Raw genomic sequence first — 11,746 nt, 5'->3', positions numbered from 1 at the left:
AATGAACAAATAACACATTCAAAAATAAAAAATAAAAAATAAAAAATAAAAAAAGTTTTATATAATACGACAATCAAATTTGGATTTTTCAAACAAAATATCAATTTGTTTTTGAATTCGTATTGGAATTTTGATACCAAATTAAATCACCAACTAATATGTTATAAGTCATATTATAATCATACCACTTTTCTTGTATACGTCTAGCTATGTCTCTTTACCATTGTTACTCAGATTAATTGGTTATTCTATGTAAATGATGATTTTTTTTTTTTTTTTTTAATAAACAACTCTACACACATGGATTAAATGCAGAAAACACTCGAAACTACTTTCAACTTTAGAAACAATTGTTCAAAAATATTCAACAAACACCCGCTAAAATATTTTTTTTCCTCATTACATCAGAGCTAAACTAAGGTTTTCAAAAAGACAGCCGTGCCCTGTAACTTAAGATTTGAAAGTCCAGCAATATTGTAGCTTCTTCTAGCCGCAATCAAACATCTCAAGAAATGACTTTTTTTTTTTTTTTTTTCATTCCACCTCCACCACCTTTGTACATCCATGAAAGTCTCACTTGGCTTCATTATCAGAAGATGATGCCATCTCAATCTCCTTCTCATCTTCATTGAACTTGGCGTACGTTTGACCTCTATACCTCCTTTGTATATTATTTTTGTAAAATTCCAGTGTTCTCGCCACCAGAATCAACGAAATAATAGCCCTAGTGAATGTCGCAACGGCTATAATTTTGAAAGATAGGCCATAACATTGTTTTCCCTTGCAAGCAAGTGGTTTCCCCAAAGCCTTAATTCCATGCAATTTTGTTGTCTCCATATCGTAGAGCCTTCCAGTGAGCTCTTTATTAAGCAAATATGACCCACTTGGCTAGGGGTCACATCATGAAGACTCCTCTCATGCGACCTTGGTTATCCCAACGGCCAGGAGTGAGAAAGGGACGTGTCACCAGCCCAAGGAAGTTACAAGAAGGCCACTGTTAAAGTCACAGCCAAAAGCAGACGATAACGGATAGAGTTGACAAAGTGCAAGTTTTGGTCATAGCAGCCGATGTTTCAATTCAGGCCATAGAAACCATTTCTCAGCCCTTTGATGTGCAAGATCGAACCTCAACATACATGATCTACTGTTGGATTTGCAGAGGCATATTAACACAAGAGTTACAAGAGTTCAAGAGACAATTGTTATAAGAGTTCAAGAAACAAAAGTTATAAGATATCAAGTGACAAGAATTACAATTATGGTTGTTGTTAATGTAGAAGTAAAAGAGACATGTAACGTTCCAACATTTTCTCTATAAATAAAGTATTGTAAACAATCAAATAATCAAGGAAAAATGTAATCATGAAAAGACTTTGATGTGTGGACGTAGGTCATAAGACGAACCACCTTAATTTTTTGACTCTCTCTTCCTTAATTGTTCTCATTTCTCTTCCCTAAATTATAAGTTCTTACATGGAGAACTAACTGACATTATTTATTTTTCTTACTGAAAAAATTCACGTGAATGCTTTTGTTGTTTTTACCTTGTTTGCATCCTTTACAAGGTAAATGACATAAAAACGATGTAAATAGGTGCCTTACGTCGTTTATTGTGTAAATGACATTAATGATCAACTTACATCGTTTCATACTAACATGACGTAAATTGGCGCCTTTTAAGCCAAAAACGTAACAAAAAAATCTTAACCGTAGGTTTCATGCCCATACCAATGTGACGTGGAAAAAATGGCATCACTCAATTGGTGTCTCTTTTCATGAAATGGTATCGTTTAGATATGTGAAATCTAATATGAATTATCAAATTGGTCGTATACATGCATTTGACTTGAAAATGAAATAGGGAAGATCGCAGGCCTCTAGCTATTATGACTAAGAGGTTATCCTATTCTATCCACGTGATAATGTAAGACTTTTTGCTGAATCCCTGAAAGATGTAGCTTTCTCACTTGATAATGCACGGAAATTGTTCCTAGTACCAATCTCCATATCACCACCTTCATATTCAACTTGCTAGAAAGGCATTAATCATATTTTCCAAAAGTTCCATTGGTTTTGGAGTAGAATGCATGATACGTTAGTGCTGATTGAAATTTAAATGAAAAAAAAAAAAAAAAAAATGACTCACATTATCTGAATACTTGCAAAGGTTTTTGAGTTTATGCTCGCAAATTTCTGATCTTTTCTTGAAAATTTTCTCCTCATATGAGCCAACGAAAAGAATGAACTTCTCTACTCTGGATAGCTTTATATATCCTTTTCTTTTTTCATCATCAAGCTTTTGTACATAGAAATGGGAAAATAGTTAAGGTAGACAATTGCAACCAGTACTTGAAAAAAGCTACAATATGAGAGTAATATGTTACCCTGCTCATGTCAAGTAGATAGCCGCCAATGTTCTTGAACTCTTTTTTGTAAACAGTCATCAACAAATCAATAGCACGCTATAAGGAATGTTTCAAACAAACTCACTACTAATATTAGGAATCGAAAATCTGTCTATACTTTAATATAAAACAGAATTACAAACCAAAAAAAAAAAAAAAAAAACAGAGTTACAAAACCAAATAAAGGCACATGTATCACTCAAATTAGCTCTTCTTCTAAGACATCCATATTTTACATCTTTTATATAATACTTACTTTGTTCATTGCATCAATGAGTAATGACAATAATAATATAATTACTTTTCATATCACAATTACCAATTTGAAACATGTCTTTCAAAAAGTAGATTTTTTCTATTCCTAGTATTGACAATCTTGTCCAAGAACACATATACACATAAACAGAGCTTACATAATTATATAGCTTTTTTCTTTAAAACCTTTGTTAAGATAATAAACGAAGAATAAACAAGTAAATGATGTTGGAAAAAAATAATTGGATGATACAAAAATTCTTGTTGATACTAAATAAAATTAATCCGAACAATTAACAATAAGAGAAATAGAATACAATAAATAAAATTAAAGCAAGAAAAAATCTCACAAAGCTATAGAATCATGCAAGAGGATTGTCCTTAAAGGTTGATTTCGTGCCTCCCGGAGTGTATGTATAACTCGGTGTGATCGGATTTCTTGACACGCAACCTCCCAGGATTAGACTATAGCGTCTACCTTCGTTAAGGACGCACTTCCAAGTAACGAAGATTAAATGAACAACCCTTTGATAAAAAAAAACGAGGGACAAAAAGCCACACCAAGAAGGAAGACCAAAGTATATCACAATGGCTTAAAGAAAAATTGTTGGGCAAATGGAATATGGGTTTGATGATGATGTACGATTTTTTTTTTTTTTTTTTTTGAATATATATATATATATAGAAAAGCTTAAAAGACCATTAAAACAAAAGGACTATTTTTTTTTTTTTTTTGAAACATACCATACTCTTTCATTGATAAAAATCGCGAGCCTAAAGCTCTTATAAACAAATAAAAAGCTCTGAAGTAAATCATAGCCGAAGCTAAAGATACAGTCATCAACAACAGACCAAATCAACCATAACACAACATCCACTAACCTATGACTAATCATCGGGTTTAAAAATCAGATCTGCACCAAACAGACACCATCTAATGCATAGGTAGTGCTTATTCCTCGGCCTTGAGAGCAAAACCCCCAAGCCGATACTTATTCCTCGGTCTTGAGAGCAAAACCCCCAAGCCGATACTCATCTTCCTCGACCCAAAGGACAGGATAAAGTTCACATCCACAACCCAAGGTGTAGCACCTCAGATTTTGAAAGTCTTATTTTAGAAATATTAATTTGATGCTATGATTATATTAATATTCATATTAGGCAATGATGTTAATTATTGAGGAATTTATGATATTGTATGAATGGTAATTAGAGATTGGTAGGTAGAATAGTATAGGGTAGGTAGAATAGTAAATGGTAGGTAAAATAGTAAATGGTAAGTAAAATAGTAAATGGTATGTATAATAGTATTTGGTAGGTGAAATAGTAAATGAAGGGTAGAATTGTAAATGAAAGGCGGAATAGTATTTGTTTTTTTTCCTATAAATAGAGCTCTTCCCCTTCACAATTTTCACCACTCATATCCTCTCTTCCACATATTCTTCCTTCTTCCGTTTTCTACTCGGTCTTTCTTCTTTCTGAAAGTGTTTACACGAAACAGAGAGAGAAAGGGCAAGACAAAGCGTTACAAGAAAGAAAGAACACGCGAGAGAACGGACTTGAGATATTAGTTTGAAAGATATACTAGTAGTGTTAGTCAGATTGGAGCAACTAGATCATTCAGACCACTTTTTAGCTTCAGTCTAGAAGTAAGTAAATTCACTACCCCTTCTAAAATTACTTCATGTCATGCTATTTATTTATTTTTGTATCAAACTGTAAATGATTATTTACCTGTCATGGAGATATGTTGCATGCATGAAGGATTTCTAAAAGAATTATTTAGAAAGTTTCTATTTCTTTAAATGCTTTCCAAGTACAACAAGTTTATATTTGGAAAAGTTTCCATTTTGAGAAAAGAAAGTTGAGAAATGATGATGATTATAAGAAAGAAGAATGATGATAAACCCTCCTACATGTTGCCCTAAGATGCATCAAAAGAGGTACAAAAAGAAGTACAAGAAATGAGTTAAATGTTTATGAAATGAGGGCACATGTATGGAGGAAAGTATTTTTTGGCCCCAAGATAAGTAAGGATGAGAGGAGTTCGGTACTGATACTCGGATGGAGGCGAAACCACTTACGGAGGCTATGCCAGAAAGTGGTATTCCATCAACATGACCGTTGAGTGCACCAAGAAAAGAGTTAATTAACTGTCGTGCATGGCTGAGGCCACAGTTCAGTGCCATGGTCACAAGGACCCGCAACCCTCATACACATGGGTAATAGTGTACATGGGCCCTAATATGAGAAAATGATAATATAATTTCAACAATGATTTACTATGATGATTTTCAATGATGATATACTATGATGATTTACAACGATGATATACCATGATGATTTTCAACGATGATATACTATGATGATTTACAATGATGATTTATAGCGATGCATTATGATGATGATTTATAAAGATGATTTATGACGATGATCTAATAATAGATGTAATAGTACGTATATGCTACGGAAGATGCAACCGTATATACATGTATTATTATTATAGCTGGATGTATATTTATTTGTAAAAACAATTATCAAAACTGAGAACAAGGAGCAAAACTATTTATGGTTGTGGATTTTACTTGCTGGGCCCCCCTTTGGGCTCATTCAGTTTTATTTCTTGTTTTCAGGTAGAAAGGACGCTGGAATAGAAAGCCGGAATGGGGGCGGGAATAATTATTAACTATTCAAAGTCTTTTCATATCAATTATTGTAATAATATGATATTCTGCAACTAAAGTTTAATGTTTTATAATTTCGCTTGTAATAAAATCTCTTGAATAATGTTTTATACATTTATCGTATCCTTTAAAATCAAGTACTCTGATAGATCTTATAGATCTTTGCAAGAACTTTTGTTGTAAAAAGAGAAAAGTGGCAAACTCAGCTTTAACGGGTTGGGGATGTTACACAAGGGTTTGGACCAGTAATAACGGACAGCAACGGGGTGCAACAAAGTAGAAGGAGAGAGCCTTATTACAAGCAAAAAGAAAAAACCATACAGGGAAATAAAAAGAACACTAAAACAAATGCAGGAAAAGAAATTACAGAAAAAAAAACAACAATACAGGGAAATAAACGCGAAAAACACACAAAGTAGGTCACGGCAGCCGGAGGAGGCCGATCGCGAGCTGGCTGGAAACCGCTGCGGAAGGTGGCACAAAAAGCTTGGCGCGGGAGGAGCGCGTGAAAACACCTGACAGCGAGCGGTGAGCGGCGAAGCGGGCGCGGAGAAGATCGACGGCACACACAAACAAACAGGGAGGGGGAGAGTTTGAGTAAAAACCACCAAAAGCAGTACCCACCAAGAGAGAACACAAGCACAACAGAACAGAAAACACCAAAGACAGAAACAAGCCTAAAACAAAAATCGGGAAGCAAAAAAGAAAAATCAAAGAACGAAAGCAAAGAAGCACAATCAGGGAGAAACGAAAACAAACCCAGCCGGATCGACGGAACCCTTGCAAAAGGTGGGATGAGGGGGAAGAGAGGGGGCACCGGGACTAGGGACATCAAGTAAAATATTAGCACCCAGAGTGGAGAGGTTGAGGGGAGGAGGGATGCAGGCAACGGGCATCCCTCTTCCCCTGAGGCGGCGGCGGCACTCTGGATGGGGGTTTAGGGTTTCACTGGGCTCTATTTTGTTACCTACTATTAACGAAGAGTTTAACAAAAGGACTATTAAAACAAAATAAAAGTCCAATGGTAAAGACTTTCAAGGCTCATGAGTTAATGACCACCAGTTAAAAATCATAACTTGATTTTTTCATAAAACCCATTAAAGTACTTAATGTCAAAAGGTAAAAAAAAAAAAACCCATGAAGATACTTAATGTCAAATGGTCAAAATGTAAATTGATTTTTCCATAAAACTCATGAATGCAATCTTAGTGTCAAACGGTAAAGAAAAATCAATGGATAAATAATGACTAATGTTTGTAACATCACAACAATCTCCCTCATGTTACAAACACTAAAGTAAAAAGGAGTTTGAAAGCATGCATCGATGTAGTACCCGAAAGTTTTAACCACACCTAGGATAAATAAGTAGGAACTTAATGAATTGTGGTAGAGTTAGACTCTTTTAACCAAATTCATAAATTGAGCAAACTTATCACCCACATAACTTTCTCCAAAAGAAAATTAATAAAAAAAAAATTGGTTGATCTGCGGGTTGGCGCCTTATACAGGCCATGCGCCCCTAGGTTTCATGAGTGCGCTAGAGACCTACCCAAGTCTCATAGGAAGCGGCACCACCTCCACACTCACATAGGTGGTATCCATCAAGAGTGTGTGCAGGGAATACTCCATCCCAACAAGTAGGAACTATGGAACCATTAAGAGTTTTAAACTCATCCTTAATCACCCTGTATCTTTGTACTGTTTTACACCATAGGGATGGACTCATCAATAATCTTCTCAACAAGATAGTGAAATAACATAGAGTGACAATACCACACCATGATCACTTCTGACTTCGTTTCCCATTAAACCTCATTCATGGGATCTCCAATCACAGAGGTTGGGTATCCATCATAGTGTCATCATTTGGGTATCAGTCCTATCCCCCTCGATGTTTCACTCACTAGCCTTCTTGCTAGTGGCTTGGTCAAAGGATTTGCCAAATTCCTTTCTGACCTCACAAAATCCATGGATATTACACCGGTCTCAATAAGCTGCCTCACAATATTGTGCCTTAATCGGATATGTCGACTTTTCCCATTGTAGATCTTGCTCTTGGCTCGAGCTATGGCAGCCTGGCAATCACAATGAATACAAACAGGTGGAGCTGGGTTAGCATATAAAGGCAAATCAATCAAAAGACTCCTTAACCATTCAACTTCAGTTCCAGCCTTTCCAAGGCAACTAACTCCTGCTCTATTGTGGATCTTGCTATGCAAGTTTGTTTGGAGGGCTTCCAAGATATAGCTCATCCTGCTAATGTGAACACATAACCACTGGTAGGCATTAGTTCATCTGAATCAAAAATCCAGTTACCATCACAATACCCCTCTAATATAGCAAGAAAACCATAATATGACACACCATAATTAATTGTGCCCTTTAAATATCTCAACAATCTAGAGATTGCATCCCAATGCTCAACACTAGGATTATAAGTATATATACTCAATCTACCAACAGCATATGCAATATCAGGGCGTGTACAATTTGTCAAGAACATTAAACTACCAATTATTTGTGCATATTTCTCTTGTGAAACACTATCACCGTGATTTTTAACCAAATGTATTTTAGAATCATATGGTGTAGACATAGGTGAATAATCAAAGTGCTCAAATCTTTTTAGCATCTTGTCAACATAATATGACTGAAATAAAGTAATACAACTATTATCTCTAAGAACTTTAATGCCCAATATAACATTAGCTTCACCCATGTTTTTTATATCAAAATTAGATGAAATAAATCTTTTAGCTTCATGCACAACATCAATGTTGGTTCCAAAAATAAGCAAATCATCAACATATAAATAAATGATGACACCTTCATTATTACTAAACTTGCTATAAATGCATTTATCTCCAACATTAATAGAATAAGCATTAGACAACATCACTTTGTCAAATTTTTCATGCCATTATTTAGGAGCTAGTTTTAATCCGTACAAAGATTTCACCAATTTACAAACTTTGTGTTATTAACCGGGGATTACAAGTCCCTCGGGTTGCTCTATATAAATTTCTTCTTCTAAATGACAATTTAAAAAGGAAGTCTTGACATCCATTTGATGTACCACAAGTTTATAAATAGAAGCAATAGCAAACAATATTCTATTAGATGCAATTCTAGTAACCAGAGAATAAGTGTCAAAATAATCAATATTTTGCTTTTGCTTGTAGCCTTTAGCCACCAAGCGTGCCTTGTATTTATCTATAGTACCATCCGGTTTGAGTTTCTTCTTGAACACCCATTTACAACTAATTGATTTGGTCTTAGGAGGTAACTCAACAAGTTCCCATGTATGGTTAGACATAATTGAATCTAATTCATTATTAATAGCTTCTAACCAAAAAGGTGTATCAATAGATTTGATTGCTTCATTATAACATATTGGATCATCATCAACAATATAAGCAATAAAATCATTACTGAAATTCCTTTCCGTTCTAGCTCACTTGCTTCTCCTCAATTCTTGCACATCATCAACAATTTCACTAGAAGTAAAAGAAGGTTCATGTAATAATTTTTCCTTATTTTTCAAAGGAAACACATTCTCCAAGAAAATAGCATTTTTCAGATTCAATAATAGTATTGTAATCTAAAACATCACTCTTAATAACAAGAAATCTATAACATAAACTATTGCAAGCATAACCAATAAAAACACAATCACAAGTTCTAGAGCCAAGTTTCCTCTTTTTAGGCTCAGGTAGCATAACCTTTGCCAAACACCCCCACACTTTGAGGTATTTCAAACTAGGCTTACGACCTTCCCAAAGTTCGTAAGGAGTTTTACTGGTTTTCTTATGAGGCACTTTATTCTGAATGTGACAAGCCGAAAGAATGGCTTCCTCCCACATGTTAGTGGGTAGCCCAGAACTAACAAGCATAGCATTCATCATTTCTTTCAAAGTTCTATTCTTTCTTTTGGCTACTCCATTAGATTCCGGTGAATAAGGAGGTGTAGCTTCATGTATTATGCCATTTTGTTCACAAAATTCCTTAAAAGGATTAGACTCATAATCACCACCTCTATCGGTCCTTAGTCTTTTAATCCTTTTACTCTTTTGATTTTCAATTTCAATTTTGTATTTTATGAACATTTCTAAGGCTTCATCTTTGGATCTTAACAAATAAAGTTTAGTAAATTTATAGTAATCATCAACAAATATCACATAATATTTTTTACCACCTCTAGTCATTGTGTGCTTTAAATCACCCAAATCACTATGTATTAAGCCAAGAAGTTCAGTTTCTCTTGTAATAGATTTACAAGGTTTTTTAGTGATTTTAGTCTTAGCACATACTTCACATTTATCCATATTGGTTTCACTTAGTGAATTAATAATTCTGGTTTCTTTCATTTTCTTGATGTACCCAATATTTACATGTCCAAGTCTACCATGCCAAATATTAATAAAATCAACTAAGTAAGCACAAGAGGATGAATTTTCATTAATAATATTAGCAACATTGAATACAAAAAGACCTTGATCTTCATAGCCTTTACCAACAAACGCATCATGCTTAGTTAAGGTAACAATGCCACCATCAAATAAAACCTTAAGTCCTGCCTTACCAAGCAAGTGTACTGAAGCAAAATTGTGTCGGAAATGAAGAACATGTAGAACATCGGAGAGTGAAAGGGTTTTACCCAAAGTTAGCTTTAAGAGAGCTTTCCCTTTGCCTACCACAGGCATAGATCTATTGTCTCCAACAATTACCCGCTCAATATTTTCCTTTATTGGTGTGTAGGAGAATAAGTTTTCTTTATTTCCACAAATGTGCCTAATAGATGTGGAATCAATCACCCATCTTTTTACTTCCGTAGTCATGTTAGCTTCGGATACGACAGCTGCAATGATCTCTTCCACTTCCGTCACATTTGCCTTGTTTTTTGATATTGATCCGTTGTAGTTGTTGGTAATAATTTGCTTACATACCGTTGCATAATGACCCGCTTTGCCACAAACAAAACAATTAAACCTTTTCTTTTGTATTAGAGAATGAGATGTGTTGAATCTTTTCTTATTATTCCAAGGTTTTCCTTTGGGCTTATGGTCAAATTTCTTGCAGTGTTGTGGAGGCCTACTAGATCTCTCTTCTACTAAATTAGCTTTGGAAATAATTTCCTTAGCTTTGTTAACCTTTTCCAAAGACCTATTCCTTTCTTCCATTTTAATATGCACTATGGTTTGTTGAAGACTCAGGGAAGTCTTCTTTTGTTTGAAATGGAGTTTATACTCCTTCCAAGAGTCGGGTAATTTTTCAACAAGACACTGGTCATAAAACTTTCAGGTAGACCATCACCCTCTTTGGCTAATTCAGCAATTATGTTATAAAACTCATGAATTTAAGAAGTAATACTCTTTTCATCGGTCATTTGAAAATGTAAGAAATTGCTTGCAGCAAATTTCTTAGTACCCTCATCCTCAATCACATATCTACCAACTAATTCATCCCATAAATCTCTAGCAATAGTAAAATTGCAATAAACATCAAACAATTCATTAGATAAAGAATTCAATATAGTATTCACACATAATGTATTAGCCATCTCCCAATCTCTTAATTCTTTGGATTGTTCTTCAGATTTCTCATCCGGTCTAGGCTCAGTTAGAGCATTGGAAATTTTTGTAAAATCTAAAATTGCAAGAACCTTTTGTTGCCAACGTTTAAAATTATTTCCATCAAAAGGTTCAACTTTTGTAGCATCTGGAAGAACTTGAGCAGCAGCAAGAATTTGTGCATCCATAATCAACCTTTAAGATTGTTGGAAAAAAATAATTGGATGATACAAAAATTCTTGTTGACACTAAATAAAATTAATTCAAACAATTAACAATAAGACAAATAGAATACAATAAATAAAATTAAAGCAAGGAAAAATCTCACAAAGCTATATAATCACGCAAGAGCGTTGTCCTTAAAGGTTGATTTCGTGCCTCTTGTAATGTATAACTCGGTGCGATCGAATCTCTTGACACGTAACCTCCCAGAATTAGACTATAGTATCTACCTTCGTTAAGGACGCACTTCCAAGTAACGAAGATCAAATGAACAACCCTTTGATAAAAAAAAAATGAGGGACAAAAAGCCACACCAAAAAGGAAGACCACAGTATATTACAATGGCTTAACGAAAAATTGTTGGACAAATGGAATATGGGTTTGATGATGATGTACAATTTTTTTTTTTGGAGCCAAAGAAGTTGTTGTATGTACATGTAGCTGTAGGTGGAATATATATATATATATATATATATATATATATATATAGAAAAGCTTAAAAGACCATTAAAACAAAAGGACTATTAAAACAAAATAAAAGTCCAACGGTAAAGACTTTCAAGGCTCATGAGTTAATGACCATCAGTTAAAAATCATAACTTGATTTTTT

General features: G+C 34.4%; 1 pseudogene; it reads right to left on the bottom strand.

Moving 5' to 3' along the window:
- Positions 1–11,746, bottom strand: part of LOC132163906 (5'-3' exoribonuclease 3-like) — a 67,717-nt pseudogene that overhangs the window by 52,846 nt on the left and 3,125 nt on the right.

The sequence above is a fragment of the Corylus avellana genome, chromosome ca10, assembly GCF_901000735.1.
Source record: "Corylus avellana chromosome ca10, CavTom2PMs-1.0".
In the NCBI taxonomy this organism is placed as follows: Eukaryota; Viridiplantae; Streptophyta; class Magnoliopsida; order Fagales; family Betulaceae; genus Corylus; species Corylus avellana.
The sequence above is the reverse complement of the archived record's forward strand: the minus strand, read 5'-3'. Positions and strand labels throughout refer to the sequence as shown.